The sequence below is a fragment of the Herpailurus yagouaroundi genome, unplaced genomic scaffold, assembly GCF_014898765.1.
Source record: "Herpailurus yagouaroundi ecotype Mexico unplaced genomic scaffold, PumYag 162, whole genome shotgun sequence".
Classification (NCBI taxonomy): domain Eukaryota; kingdom Metazoa; phylum Chordata; class Mammalia; order Carnivora; family Felidae; genus Herpailurus; species Herpailurus yagouaroundi.
This window is the reverse complement of record NW_024412403.1, coordinates 29,683,240-29,699,903: the sequence shown is the minus strand read 5'-3', so window position 1 is coordinate 29,699,903 and position 16,664 is coordinate 29,683,240. Positions and strand designations below refer to the sequence as shown.

Here is a 16,664-nt window from a genome sequence, read left to right as displayed (position 1 = left end):
GTGCTACATGCTGGTGTTACATTGTGATTACCCATAACTCTATGTGAAAGAGGTAGTTTAATGAGCAATAGTCTTAAAGTTAATAAGCCTGATACTGGTTGGTTCAGTTACTAATTGGATAAATAACCTTGTACTAGTTATTTAACCTTTCTAAGATAAATTGAAGACGCTGGATTCCTCCTACAGGTGACACTTATATTGATTTTAGTCAACTTATCCTGTTAAACAGTAAATTGTACAACACAGAACTTTTCTCTAGACTTTACAATTTCATAAGACCCCCTAAACTTGTCTTTCCCAACGTCACGAAACACTGAGGAATAAAAATGGACTCCCTTCCAATTCAGCAGGAACTATCTGAACTAAATGAATTTATGTAGCACTACTCATTTTTTAAAAAAGACATACAACCAATCAGCTGCATAAAGTTCTAAGTTCTTTAGAGGGCTTTGATGTGGAATGTAGAGAAGATGGTCATCTACTGTCATTCCCATCTTCCAGCTGCCTTCAATATCTTGAAGTTTATGTACACTCAAAAATTAGAATCCTATCTGAGAGAGCTTACCTAAAAGGGAAATCAGGCTAATTTTTCAGTAAAAGTATTCTAGAATAATAAATGCATTTCTGCTCAAAGCACTGGGATTCTGGTAATGATCATTTTCCTAATGAGGCACAGGAATTGTGACTGTAAAAAGTTGGTGTATGATATCTGCCAAGTTCAAATGAGCTTCATTTTTATGGGCCTTCTACTAAGGTCAAGTATAATGACTCAAATTAGTGAACTTAAAAATTGTTTTAAAATGCTTGATGGAGACATTTCAGATGATGATCTGAGATTTATTTCTGTTACATTTGCTGCATTCAATGTGCTACCAAGATTTAATCAGATTAATCAACTATCATAAACTGAAACATACTGCTCCTTACAATCACCTTAAGAACTTTTAAACAGGTCACACCTAGAAGATATGCTTTTAGTAATAATTTACTGGAGCGAATAAATTTTATTTAATTTAGTTGTTTTGAGATGTTTTTAACAAAGGAGACTTGGGAAATCAAGGCATAATTGTTTTAAAGAAACCTTTTTGGGGGAGTTATTAAAATTATTAAAGATAATTTCAACTTATGAATCTGATGCCATTAATCATAACCTACAGAAAAAGTAATTGTAAAACTTCATGAGAAGTAATATTTTTATAAAGTTGTATTATTAATTTCAACTGGATACATTCCATATTACTGGGAAATATTAAGAATATTATTCCTTGGCTAGCAAAGCCTTTATTCCCTGGAGGAACATCATGCTCCCTGCAGGTATAATGTTCAGCATATTTGTCAGATTTGTCTTCTGGTTTCCTGTAAGCAGTTTATGAATGATAAAGGAAAAGAAAACAAAAATGTGCACTACATTTAAAACTTTGATCAAAAGAACGTTCTTTGAGTTTTAAAACACGACTGGCTTAGTTTTGTGAACCATTTTCACAAGCTGGAGATGGGGAGCAAATACAACACTTCATAATCTTATTTTCTTTTAATCCTGTTGTTCTTGAAAACTTTCAGATAGCACCAATTTTGCAACTTTGCTTCTCCTTAACAGCTTATCTATCACTATTGTAACACTTTTCATCTGTTTCCACCACTGGACTATGCCTTTATTACTTAACATAATGTCCTATACATAACTAGTTGGTAAACATATTATTAGAATGGATAGTAGAAATTGGATTTTCAGTGGGATATCCTATTTCCCCCTATTCTGGTCTTCAATTCAAATCACTCAAACTGTCTTTGCCATCCTAATCTTCATCAGAGGCATTGGTCCAAGTGACCTTGGTTTATAGTACTCAAACTAAAATTATTAATGACTTTATAGTGCTAGAAAGATTGTAGGATTATCCAACACAACCTTGAATGCACCATCCAAGCCTCACATAATCAAAAACATGTTTATTAGCTTTCAAAAGATACCCCCTTTTTAAACCTACATATTCTTTGTATACGTAAATAAAACAGTTCATCTCTCTACATTCTCATTATCCTGACATGAAGGACTTCCTTAAGAAAATGAGTTCCCAATTCTTTCCTGAAATGCCCACTCAATTCTTCAGCAACCATCTATAGCAATATATATATACATATATATATATATATATATATATATATATATGGTTTAAACGTGTTAGTTTCTTATTGCTGCTATCACAAATTAACACAAACTCAGTGGCTTAAAACAACATAAGTTTATTTTCTAATGGTTCTAGACGTCAGAAGTCCAAAACAAGTCTTCCTAGTGGGACTAAAATTAAGTCATCATCCAGGGCTATGTTACTTCTAGAGGCTCTTTTGGGAAGAACCATTCTAGAAGTTGAATGTATCTTTTGTCTCTATCCACAAAACTTACTACTCCAACCTCTCTTTCAGTCACTTCATCTCCTTCTAATGATTTTGTCCTCCCTCTTATAGGGTCTCTGTGATTACACTTGACCTACACAAATAATGAAAGATAATCCCTGCATTTTAAGGTCAGATGATTAACAATTTTCATTTCACCTGCAACCTTAACTCCCCCTTGCTATGTAATACAACATATTCACAAATTCTGGGGATTAGGATGTAGATGTCATTGGGAAGACATTATTCATACCATACTCAGTAATTGGAAAAGGTAAAATAAGGTATAATGCACTGCTCACTCTGGCAATGAAATTCTATATAATATAAAGATCTAGCACAAATTATTTTAAAAGGTTTTAGCTACTAGATTATTGATCAGTTTTAGTATATTCTAGAAAAATCTCATGTCCTTGACGTTAACCCATCACACACAAATAAATGGTCTTTTTAAAATTAAAAAGGAATATTCAAGGCTACCTGAGGAATAGAAAAGTAGAGCTGCTATACCTCAAGGGGCCTGATTTCTGCATATCATAACCCTAGCAATACAGGCACACACAAGCTAAATCCCTTTTTGACACAGTCTGGATACTATTTCCCCCATGCCTACCAAATGCCTTTATTCTCATCACTGTTTACATTCGGCCCTACTTTTTTTTTAGAGCTTACCTTTATTAGCTTTTTCCCTTTGCTTCGCCTTATTTTTCTCCTCTAAACTGGATTTCCTTTCTTATGCATTCCATATGCTCACACAATTGATTACGCTCTGCTTCACAGGATTCTCTAATTTTATGCATACACCCCTCCCTAACATACACACATAAGTTGCTCTGTCAGCCTCAGTTACCTAACCTTAATACACTCGGTAGTAACATCTCCTGCTCAGACTGTCTCCAGCCTGAAAACTTAGTTTTTTCATCTTGTAGCCTAACTTAAGCTTCATAATTAAGCAGAGCCCCTATTTGATGGACTAGTAGGGTTTCTGCCCCTAAAAGTCTGGCTAATGCACAGAAACACATTTGGGAATACAAATTGACTTTTATGTATAGAAGCCAGATGTATTTCATGCCTACGTGAGCTTAGGGAAGCAAGTTCATCTCATATATCACAATAAACATCTGTTCCACTGAATTTCACTGCCGGATACTCATCATACTTAGGCAACAAAACACTTAAGGAAATAAAAGCTCTTTCTAATAATAATAATATTAAAAAGTACATCAGAAAGCTTTGTTAAGGGGCGCCTGGGTGGCGCAGTCAGTTAAGCGTCTGACTTCAGCCAGGTCACGATCTCACGGTCCGTGAGTTCGAGCCCCGCGTCAGGCTCTGGGCTGATGGCTCAGAGCCTGGAGCCTGTTTCTGATTCTGTGTCTCCCTCTCTCTCTGCCCCTCCCCCGTTCATGCTCTGTCTCTCTCTGTCCCAAAAATAAATAAAAACGTTGAAAAAAAAATTTAAAAAAAAAAAAGAAAGCTTTGTTAAAAAAAAAAAGAAAAGAAAAAAGTCTTCCTCTAGCAGATAAGCCTGAAGTAGGAACTACTAAAAACAATAAAATAATTATTGAAATATAGTTTCTGATAAGGAATCTCGGCCCTGTAAAATGTAGAGAAAATTATGGGTGAGTTTATATTTGAAAGGCTGCTTTCAACAGCAAAGAGTGTGTTCTGATATTTGAATATACTTTGGAAAATGCAAAAATTTAAAAGAACTAAAAGAAAACAATCGACATGGACACGAACGTGCATATAGTTTCACAGATAGTTTTACAGTTTTACTTATAGCATGGATAAGTTCATACTACGGTTTTGTTAAAATGTCACACATATATAATTTCCTCCATGTTTTTTGCATTTGACTAGCAATACAGATGCTAATACATTTAGTATTCATTTGAGTCTCAGTGTTTCCTGCCAATGTACTTTGTCTTTTTTTTCTTATTTTTTAAATGTTTATTTATTATTTTTTGAGAGAGAAAGAGAGAAAGAGAGAGAGAGAGAGAAAGTGAGTGGGGGAGAGGCAGAGAGAGGGAGACACAGAATCCACAGCAGACTCCCGGCTCTGAGCTGTCAGCACAGAGCTTGATGCAGGACTCAAACCCATGGGCCCTGAGATCTTGACCTGAGCTGAAATTGGAAGCTCAACCAACTGAGCCACCCAGGTCCCCTGTCCTTTTTTCCTATTGGACCATTCGTAATGATTTATTGGACTATTTATATGTCAAATATGTCAAGTGAATTGCAAATACTTTCTCCTGATTTGGCATTTTCTTTTTATATTCAGTGATGGTATCATTTGAAATATTAAAGTTTTTCACTTTAACAAAGTCCAATCCATCAGTCTTTATTAGTTTCTGTCTTTGGTTGGGTTATACTTTGGAAAGTTAATTTAGCCCTAATATTACAAATGACATTTGCCTATATAGTTTTTCTTTATATTTGGAGGCATTTACTCAGTGCCTACTATGAAATTAATTGGGTGTATTACAACTTTTTACATCTATGAAGCACATAGCCAATTACTTGAACATCATTTTATGAATCATTTATCATTTCCCCACTGATTTGAAAGACCATATTTATCATATATCAGATTTTAAGTTTATTGACATTATATAACACTATGTAGTTGTGAAATTATGCAAATTCAAGCATAACAGCCAGTTTACTTCTTCCCCATTATCCCCTGAAGGGATGGATAGAGGAACTGCTTTCTTATGGTTTCAGTGTATAACATAACATTGTTTAAATGACATTCTAGCATCTCAGAAACTTTAATTTCTGGTTCTGAAATGTGTTTCACCTTGACCAATCTGTCCTGCAATTTGCCTCTGAGGGTAGAGACTGAATTTTGTGATAGTTACATTCCTATTACTTAAAATTGTGTCAGGTACTGAGTAGGTGCCAAAAATATCTATTTAATGATTACATTGATGGATGTCTGGTTTTCCATTGCAGTGGTGCTACCTACCACACTCTGAATAATTTTAACTAGCTTTTCTCTGTCAAAAATCAAACATTCATCACAATTTTGCATGTGCTCGTATACATGCACATGCACCCTTTACAGAGACACATTGCTTTCCAAATATCAACAAAGAATATATTTGTTAGTTCTAAAGGTCTAGTCACAAAGAAAATAACAATATAAAACCATAAATGTGAGAAAGGAATATGGGAAGTCAAATTACCAAATGAAAATTTCTCCTTTTTTAATTTGTTGCTAATGAGGTGAAAAAGTAATGAATGTAAAAATAAAAGTACACAATATATGGGGCACCTGGGTGGCTCAGTTAATTGGGTGTCCGACTTCGGCTCAGGTCATCATCTTGTGGTTTGTGGGTTCAAGCCTTGCATGTGGCTCTGTCCTAACAGCTCAGAGCTTGGAGACTGCTTCTGATTCTGGGTCTCCTCCTCTCTCTGTCCCTCCCATGTTCATGCTCTGTCTGTCTCTCAATAATAAATGCATGTTTAATTTTTTTTAAAAAGTACACAATGTATGTATATATCACATGCACTCAGTTTCATGATGGATATATATATATATATATATACATATATATACAGATAAGTATGGATATTTGTGCTAAATAATATGCTATCCCTTTTATATTTATAGTACACATAATGTACATACCTGCACAACAAATTTGAATGATTTTCATAAAATTTCAATTCTATTAATTTCCCCAGCTAACAACCGAAGAGCATTTAAATCAAAATCAACTCATTTGGAAGTTTTTTTTAACCAATATCTCCCATTTATTCTCATTTTTATGGCTCCTTATGTTGCCATTTTGTGTCCATTTTGCCATAATTGATACATATTTGAAAGAGTCACCCTAAGGAATTGACCCTTTGGATAAGATCTAAAACTGAATTTGCATCAATTATATATGTGTACACAAATACTTAAAATAGAAAGGTCAAATGTAAAAATATGTATACATATGTGAAAAATACTTAATTTAACTCACATACTTTATGTTACCTATGCATTTAGTTCTGTTAATAAAATCAGTATTTTATATATCTTGGTAGTAAACCTGTTTGTTTTAAGGCACTTGCTTCAATCTGAACTACCACATTGTTATAACACATTGAGAATTTGATACTTCACCACAGCACACGAAGAGTAATAAAAAAAATTAAAATTAAATAAATGAGTTGCCAGAAAATATATTTTTTGATGGATCAAATAATTTAAATTTGTCAGTCAGTGGGACAGCAAGGTGATAACAGATGAAAACCAAAGTTCTCAAGGCCAGTGAGTAACAATAATGATGCTGTATTCTGAGCATCAATCACCATTACCACAAATCTCTGATACCCACACTGCCAAATATTTCACATACAACCTTAATAGTGATTAATAGATGTGCCAAAGTACTGAAACTGGAATGAGACTTTGTAGAAAAAGTGATGTTCAAAAGCATTTGACAATTCATCATTTCTACCTCTGGAAAGACTGCTTTTGTCAATGTTACCTACACAGATCTTGATTTTATTTACCTAATATTTAGCAAATATAGCTGTAGTGAAAATGTTAAGATTTACAGAATACAGTGTGTGAAATTTTTGAGTGATTATAAAAGAAATCTACAACAAATCCCAACTACACAAATTTGCCAACAGTGGCAGGAAAAGGTAACTTACAGCGTCATCTTCTTTCCCATAACCCTCAGCAGCACTGCCCATTCTTCTCTTTAGATAATTGATGTGCATCATCTAAAGTCCTGTGTACCTGCAACCTCAGCACACACCCTCTATCCTTGCCTTCCAATCAGACTATGTCTTAAAAGCCTTTCTATGTAGGAGTTCTAGAGCCACCACTAAAAATACATACTTGTTGCCAGTATTGAAATGGCTCCCTTTGAAAATTCAGAACTCACACTACTGAAAAAAAGAATCTAATTTTCAAAAATTGCTTTAGAATAAATAAACTTTAAAAAGGGGTGGGGGCGGGCTCCTGGGTGGCTCAGTCAGTTAAACATCTGACTTCAGCTCAGGTCATGATCTCCGAGTTCCTGAGCTCCAGCTTTGGGCTCCGCCCTGACAACGCATGTGAAGTCTGTGTGGGATTCTCTGTCTCTGTCTCTGTCTCTGTCTCTCTCTGCCCCTCACTCACTCGCACTCTCCCTTTCTCAAAAATAAATATATAAATGTATAAAATTGTTTTAGAATACTGTGAACTCTGTGAAATAAATTGTGCTGGAATTAGACAACTTTCTTCATTTCAGCCTTCTCATCCGTTTTCTCATATTTTCCTTATAGTCACAGCTAATAGTAATACATTCATTGTTAGATTTCACTAATTGATTATTGCACAAAATAAATAGTTTCAACCATATTCCTGATGCTTCTACTGCTCTGGTTCTAGATAATCCTGTATCTTTTAATAAGTTATCTTTTGATTTAAAAATCCCTTTCATTCGTGAAAAAGCCATCATTTCTTCTTATAAGCATAATAATGGCAAACATACACTAAGTCTTGTGATCAACCTAGAGAAAAACTTAATCGTATTATTTTCATATCAGTTAATAAGAAGAACTATGTCATTTATTGTCCTCAGATCTAGTTCTATGGATAAGTTTTCAACCCAGAGGCAGTTGGTTTTATGAGCAAAAAGAGGAAGACAACCAGCAGTCTTATGCCCACACTGAGACATGTCCACACACACTTGCTTCCACAGCCAAAGTAACGCCATATGTCCTCAGTGATGTGGGTGGGAAAAAGTAACAGTTGGCCTGCTAGAGACAGCCATATGTACCGGCAGCCTATCACACCATCCTTTTTACTTATGGTTGCTGAAAGCTTAGTTGAAGCTCTTGCCCTCATGAATAGCATGGCTGGAGAAGATGCTTCCACAGTAGAAAAATACCACTTACTGTGCAATTACTCTATTCTGGACGTGAAAGTAAAAAAAATATGCTTGTACATTACTCTCCTTATCATCATCTACTTAAACATCAACAGAGCTCCTTCATCCAGTCTCACCTTCCCTCACTAAAATGTTTTACATTTATGTGAAAAGGGACAAATGTGCCGTCTTTTATCAAAAATGATCATTTGTAATCATCCCTGTTTAATTCAATGTTATACCAACCTCTATTTGTAGCTAGATATTCATAAAACTATATTGCTGGACATTGAAAATATTTAAAGAAAAGAAAAATATTTAAAAACTTAGGAGTATTCAAATTAGTTCTGGAAAGCAAGGAGATAGCAATAAGCAAAACTGCATCAGACACACATTACTGTCTACAAGGTAAAAGAGAAATATGGGTTTTAAATTTTTGTAACAGCTTTGTACCTTAACAGGCTTTCTCTTGAATCTCCATAAGTGCAAAGAAAATTCAGCTATTGTACTGGTAAAAAAATTTATTGGTTTAAGGTCATTCTTAACACTGATCAGATAAGATAATTTACTTTTTCTCTTAATGGCTTCTTTTTGACAAATGAGAGAGCTTTTAGGAAGGACAATGCTCCCTGCACAACAACCAGTAAAGCATGTCACATTCATTTACAACATAATTTTAAGAAAAATGAAGGACAAACTCTTGAGACAGTAAGAATTCATTTGCATTAAATTAATGTGAGCAGGGCACTTCATGCTCCCTTTGGCAACAGTGGGATAGGGGAACAAATGAATCCACCTTATATAACAGTTCTCCCTTGGATTACAGAAGATTTGTAAAGTTGACATGACCATCATTAAATTTCCCCTGGAAGTCTACAATTATTGTGTAGAACTCATGAGATTAAATATTCACAATGAATATTTGTGAAGAGTGCCAATTATTATGGAAATAGTATCTGACATCCCTTGAGTATGTCCTGAAGAATTTTTAAAGAGCACCAAGCTTTCTGTGGTTTCTTACATTGATTTGGCTTTGTAAACAAGGGCTAACTTCATAAAGAAGAACTATCAGATATTGCTCTGTGTAATTTAAACTTAAGTCATCCAGATGTTGGCCCTGACAGATAATGGGTATAATTAATATTTTTGACCCTAGAAGTGCAAATGATTTCACTTATACTTACCTAAAATTACACCTAATAAATGTAAGGGATCAGCATCTGTTGTTGGAAAATTACCAATCAATATCTTCTAAAAGATTAAAAACCCCCAAATTTATAATTTTCCCACAAGGAAGCAAGCACATTAATTTCAGAGCCTCAAAGCACACAAATATTACTACTATACGTGGTAGGCTGAATAATGGTCCCCAATGATACTCTCTTCCTAAATCCCACACTCTGTGGATGTATTACCTTACATAATCAAAGGGACTTTGCAAACATGATTGAGTTAAGAATACTGAGATGGAGATCCTGGATCATCCAGGTGAGCCCAGGGTAATCACAAGAGTCCTTGAAGGAAAGATGGAGGAGTTAGAGGAAGAGGCAATGTAGAGACAGATAGGATAGGAACAATGCACTTTGAAAATGGAGGAAGGGGCCATATGCCAATGAATTCAGATGGCCACTAGAAGCAAGAAAAGGCAAGAAAATGGATTCTCCCCTCAGAGCCTCCAGAAGGAATCAGCTTCGTAGACATATTGACTCTAGCCCAGTAAAACTGCTTTGAGAATTCTGAACTCCAAAACTTTAAGGCAATAAATTTTTTAAGCCATTAAGTTTGTGGTAATTTGTTAGAGCAGCTCTAGGAAACTAATATACCATTATAATGAGCAAAGGAAAGCAGATGAAACAGTGATGAACTTGAGAGATCCTAGGGGGAAAAAATAGGGAGCATTAAACTTAATAACTGGATTTAATCTTGGTAACTATTTACTTGTTTACCCCTGAGCCACATTATTAATATGATCATAACCATTCAATCAATATGAATCAACCAGTATGTCTAATTTAGAGATGAAAAGATTCTATTTACTCTTCCTATAACCCCATGCAGAAAGCCTTGAGCAACCTTATATCTGATAGAAGGCATATCTTCATGTAAGAATCTTCCTGTTTAGCAGAGAAGTTATATCTGAAATTAAGTCCTATTAAGCCAATCTGCAGACGGTATATACAATATTCAAGTATTACCCTTTAAGAACACCATTAGGACTGAGTTTATGATGCTACCTTCACCAACAGAATCAAAGTTAATTTGAAAGATTCTCAAAGCAATAGTAAAAACTTGTGTATGTTCTTTCCTCTTGTTAAAAATAAATTATGGGGAGGGGGGCGCCTGGGTGGCTCAGTTGATTGAGCACCCGGCTTCAGCTCAGGTCATGATCTCACAGTTTATGGGTTCGAGCCCCGCATCGGGCTCTATGCTGACAGCTGCTTCGAATTCTGTGTCTCCCTCTTTCTCTGCTCCTCCCCCGCTCATGCTCTCTCTCTCCTTCAAAAATAAATAAAAACATTAAAAAATAAAATAAAATAAATTATTGGCCAACTCTCCATTTTGTTTATGCTAATTGGATTAAGTCCAGACATAAATTTTACTACCACAAACAAGAAATCATTTAAATAGAAAATTCTCACCTATTGCTGACAAAATGACAGTATAAAACTGTCAAGAGTTGGAAGGAATAAGTTTAGCAAGATAAACATGTCCCTTTCCTTATCAAAACTTGTCGTCAGCGTTGGTGGTATAGTGGTGAGCATAGCTGCCTTCCTTATCAAAACTTGTCCTGAGACCTGGCTTGCTTCTTTTCTGATACTTAAGCACAATAAAAATTATAAGAACACTCCTACTTTTCTAGTGTTTAATCAGAAGAGAAGCAGGAAACAGGAATGTTTTGTCCAAGATTGACACTGAATTTGAGGAAGTATATTAAAAAATTGGAAAAAACATGTAGACTATCTCCATAGTAGTATATAGAAGGACAAGAAAAATACTTGTCTACCATGTATTACATCCTTTACGTAAATGATTTTATCAAATTTCTTTAATGTACTAACAACTCTTCAAAACAAGCATTTTATAGATAAAGAAAAGATCACAAAAAAGGATCTTGATCAATGCCACACAGCTATTAAAAGGTAGAACTACGGTGAATATAACAAGAATAAAATAACAGTCTTACCCTACTTGGAACTGGACCCACAATAAAATGCAAAACATGGATAAAGAACCAATAAGTTAGATACTAGTAATCTCATTTCACAGAAGAAGCATCTGAGATGAATAGAGGCTACGCCATTTGTTTCAAGTTCATACCACTAGCAAGAGGCAATTTCAAATCCAGATCTGCATGATACTTCATTACTCCAATATGCAGGTGCATTATTTCCAGGATTAACTGTGATAATTCTTGTTAACCCTAAATGAGTGTCTGACAGTAAGTGCTCTACAATTTATCCTTATTCTTATTTAGTGTGAGAATTATTAAACTTCTTCACCCGTCTTTTGCAGTCTCACTACTCATCCATATTACAGTTTTCCATGAAAAATAAAGTTCAACACATGCATCTTTTTTGGATGCAAATTTTGGAGCTCAAGTAATACATCACACTAAACTGCTAGTATAAATTTGGAATGAGAAAAAGGAAAGTTTTCATTTAGTAAAAAATAATTGGATTGTTCATTCCTTTATCTACAGTATAGCTCATTAAATGTATATTTGTATTAAAAAACATAATTTCCTATAACTCTTCCTATGCTTAAGTAATACATTTAAAGAACTGATTCAACAAATCAGAATAATTCATGAATTATATTAGGCAAAACTTTTGTTCAGTGACTTCTGCTTTTTCTTTCCTATCATGTAGCCCATCTTAAGAATTTGTCTTAAAGCCCATAATTTGTCGTAAAGTCAACCTTCTAGCCTTCTCCCAGTTCCCCTACTTTTTCTTAGTTTCTCTTAAGTAGTGAATAAAATGAGTTTATCCAAAGTTACCTTGGCATTGGAACAATGCAGAAAACTGTGGTTGTCAATCATGTCCACTGTTCATACATCTAAATCTCCTCTAATATTCTCTATGCTATCAGTGTCACCATAAAAGGAGATAAGGCATGAATCTCATAATGTAAAACTTAAAATGCTTAGTCCTCTTAATAGCCCATGCTTACTCTGAACTACTCATGTTAAAATGAGCAACTAAGAGAACATGGCACTTTTATTTATTTTAATTAAATTTTTTTGGAGAGGGAGAGAGAGAGAGAGCACGCAAGTGAGGGACAAAGGGGAGGGAAGGACAGAATCCCAAGAAACCACTCTCAGAACCCAGACACAGGGATCAATCTCACCACCATGATGGAGATCAAGACCTGAGCCAAAATCAAGAGCCAAATACTTAACTAACTGAGCCACTCAGGCGCCCCCAACAGGACACTTTTAGAAAAGCAGAGTCCAAAATTCAATTCATATCTCTGCCAATTTTTATCCAAGAAAGCATGACCCTAAGGACATCCTATGTTTGAAAAAAAAAAAAAAAAGAAATAATTTTCATCAATGAATGTTCATGATACTTCTGTAGTAAGAATCGTTGCTGTTTCACTTTCTCCCCCTCAGCACTACTATCCTCACGCACATGGGTCAGACAACATCCAGGGTTAACCAGTGACTCTACCAAAAGGATTTTTTGGGGCAGTGTGGGGTGGGAGTTTTTGTCACTAAAGCTGTCTCAGACTGTGCACAGGGTTGTCTGGAAATTTGAGGGCAACAATGTCCCAGTCTCTGAAGCAGCCCTTAATGATGCAAATCACTCTTGTTGAGGAATGTCTGCATATAAATATTTCTAGATAAAGATGTAACATGGTCCCCATTCCTTAATGAAGGAGAATATGACATATCTTTTTTTTCTTAGCCTCCTCTCTCTCTCCTTCCTCCCAGCTGACAGTCTGAATAACTGCACAGGAATAAGGCTTTAGTCAGCATTCTCAAGAGGACTTATTCTCTGAGATGGTAAACAATGATGAGTTTCATTCACACCCTGTTTGAGCTACTTTATAGGATCTGAGAGACGATTATGAGACTCCAGAAAAACCATTGTAAGCCGCCCTTTTAATACCAACACCTGCAAGGAATTGGTTGGATGGTCAAGAACCAAAGAACCTATTATCTTGGTTCATTCGAGAATACACCATGAGTGTGCCTGTGATCCTGTGATCAGATGCAAAGTTGCACATCATATACTTAGTCCCCATACATAACGATTTTTGTTAGGTCTATCAGAGGAAAAAAATAGTTTCAAAGTGTTTTGAGACTCCAAGAAGTTTCCTGTATAGTATTTATTTCTCTTGCTCACCTTTTTCCCATACCCCAAAAGGTTCTACTAAACGTGTATACACACACAAATGCATCATTCCCCCAAAACTCACATACTGTCTTTGTAACTCAAATGGCTTTTTAAGGGCCTAAGTATAGCAGAATGTTACTACTTAAGAATGAAAATGGATAAAAAAAAAACTGAAACAAATTAAAAAAAATTTCTCTCTCTCAAAGGTTAAAATGAGGTTTACTTTAAATTAGCCTATATCAGACAAAATACTCATGGCATATATAAAACTTGGATTCATTTTTACAAATGTGGTTATATATCAAAAATAAAATTGTTCAGTTTCTAACTTCCTCTTCCCCCATATCCTATACAGGCATACATAACCTGTCAATGTTCAAGGAATCTAAAAACAAGTCCTTGTGAAGTCTGGCAGTTTACTCTGAAAGCAAGTTTTAGCTGTGTTTCAAGTTCACACTAAGCAATTTTAAAATGCATCTAAATGTGGAATATCTTCTATCTTGATTATAAGACATAAATTATTCCAATACTACTCTTAGTAAATATTGAGTCTGTGTTTCAAATCCACTCTTATAAAGGAGGACACAAGGTCAGCTGTTAAGGAGTTTAGGAGTGATTTGAAGATGAGGAGCAGACGAGTATAACTCTATACAATTACATTTTCTTGTATGTAAAAAAAACCCAGTTTTAATAAATAATCAGAAAAAAAGCAATACTTTAGGTATTTTTACATAAGGCGTATTTGTATATCACTATTGTCATAGTTTCAACTAAAAGCAGCAATGCACGTTTTGGGAAAAGAATTCAAAGTGAAGTTAATTAGCCTAGGCTTACAGTTCTACTTTATAACATAAAGATTGTAGACATTTAGGGAAATTAATCCCTCTATGTCATACGCTTTTCACCTGAAAAGTAGAAATAATATTACTGATCTTTCTAAACTTCTGTAAGAAATTAGAAATGGAAGAGATGAGAAAGAATAGGACTCATGGTAGCAGACAAGATGGATTTGTTGAATCCAAATTGATGTTAAAGGTAGAAAAAAAGTAAAATATTTCACCTTAATTGATAAAACTGTAGCTGCATTGAGAAATTCAAATATCTCAATTTGAAAAAACAGTAAGCTCTCTTAAGCATAAAATAATACTAGACCCTAGAATTTAGTAAATATTTGAAAGATATATAGATTTCATCCCCCAATTTGGGTTCCGAAATTTATTTGCTAAATTCATAATTTATATACTTCACTACTATTAAAATGCATGGTAGCCCATATGACTAATTGTATGACCACCAATTTTTACTGAAAAATATCCAGCAAGGTTCATGAAGTAAGTATTGGATCCAAAAACAAAAATAGCAACCCCGACCACCTAAAAGGCAAACATAAAACAATTAAAAATTAAAAAAAAAAACTCTTACGACCATGATGATTAAAAGTTAGTGCTATTAGCAAGAAAGCAACCTCTAAACTAAATAAACTCATAATACACCTTAGTAATCTTTCCTCCCACACCGGAAAGAAAAAGAAAAAGAGAAAGAAAAAGAAAGAGAAGAAAAGATGAGAAGAGAAGAGAAGAGAAGAGAAGAGAAGAGAAGAGAAAAGAAAAGAAAAGAAAAGAAAAGAAAAGAAAAGAAAAGAAAAGAAAAGAAAAAAGAAAGGACAGGGAGAAAGAACTAAAGTAAGAAAGAAAATATGAAAAAATTAAACTAAGGAAGTTCTGTGGGAAATGTCCACAATTTCATTCCCAGAATTTCTTCCATCCCTTTCCCCAAAGTCCTTTCAGGAAAATAAAGTTGTTCTCCTCTTAATGTGAACTCATCACTTTTTCCATAGCATTTTCAAAATAATAAATATACTTCCTGTCACTCAGACACTTAAAAGTCGTGCTGTTAAAGAACTACTGGTAATAATTTTGGAACAATATGGTAATAATATGGTAACAATTTTGGAACAAAAACTGAAGAGGAAATGAATCAACATGGCTTTTAAGCTAAATTGCCATCAATTCCAGAGCCTGTCTAGAGAGCCTGAAGTTCTCTGCCTTTTAATAAGCTTATGGAGAGTACTGAGCAAAAGAACCACCAGTTCCTCATAGTGTTACCCTCTGGTGAATCAGGGTGAGAGCAATACTGCTCCCCACTTAGAGAGCAAGGTTACCCTGTCCCAGCACATACTAGGACTCCTTACTTCCACACCTTTCCAATCCTTTGACTGGACTTGGAAAATTGGGCATGAGCCAAGGAGAAGGAGGGACAGAAGGACAAAATAGGCAGCCAGAAAAACAAATGACTGTCTAGAAAGCTTATATATAAAACACATATAACGCATGCATTTGAGGACATTTCCTAAAATCCAGTCACTTCAGCTGAATTCCATCAGAATCCCCTCATCCTTGCTGTGAGGATCGCAACTGCCCCCCGCCCCCCCCACCCCCCCCCCCCCCCAGCCTTTGCAGCCACGCCAAAATCAGTCTGTCATGACTTTGAATAAATTGTAAAGCCAGCACTGTTTGGGGAGCTGAGCAAGCTCGCCAATTCAAAGCCTTTAGTTCGAGACCCCTCAGTACATCCCTCGGTTTAACTCACCTGGAGTCAGGTCTAGACGGCAGCCTCCGCCCAGGGCGACTGGGAAGCAGCCCTGGGAAGCTCAGCAGAGTCCGCCTGAATAATGGAAGCAGTGCAGCTGAGCAGCTCCCCCCGGACCTGCTGCTCTAGCTGCTCCCAGATTTCTTCCACTCCCCACCCGGAGCAGTCCTTCCTTTCTCCTCCTCCTCCCAGCCTGCCGCTACTGCACTCCCTCTTCCTGGCGGTGGCGCAGAGAAGAGTCCTCCCAGCCTCCCTCCTCAGGCGCACGAGCTGTCCGTGGTGCTAAAGAAGTGGCTCCGGGCTCTTCAGGGCCGGCGGTGCACACAAGCCTTCTTCTGTGACACCGGAGTCCCAGGAGCAGTGCCACGGATTTGCCTCGTGAGGTCACCGGAGAAATGGGCTGGAAGAGGCGACCAGCTGTACCCGCTAGTATCTAACATTCCCTTGCCGGTTTAAATAATCAATAACCTCAGACTTCTTCCTAAAC

At 35.8% G+C, this 16,664-nt stretch overlaps 1 protein-coding gene across 1 annotated transcript in view; it reads right to left on the bottom strand.

Annotated features, from left to right (window-relative positions):
- The window catches only part of ROBO2 (roundabout guidance receptor 2), a 1,749,879-nt gene extending 1,733,546 nt beyond the window's left edge, over nucleotides 1-16,333 (bottom strand). Inside the window, exon 1 of the mRNA XM_040484189.1 lies at nucleotides 16,178-16,333. The gene's annotated coding sequence lies outside the window, so the exon portion shown is untranslated. The remainder of the gene's footprint in view (nucleotides 1-16,177) is intronic.
- Nucleotides 16,334-16,664: the final 331 nt, after the last annotated feature.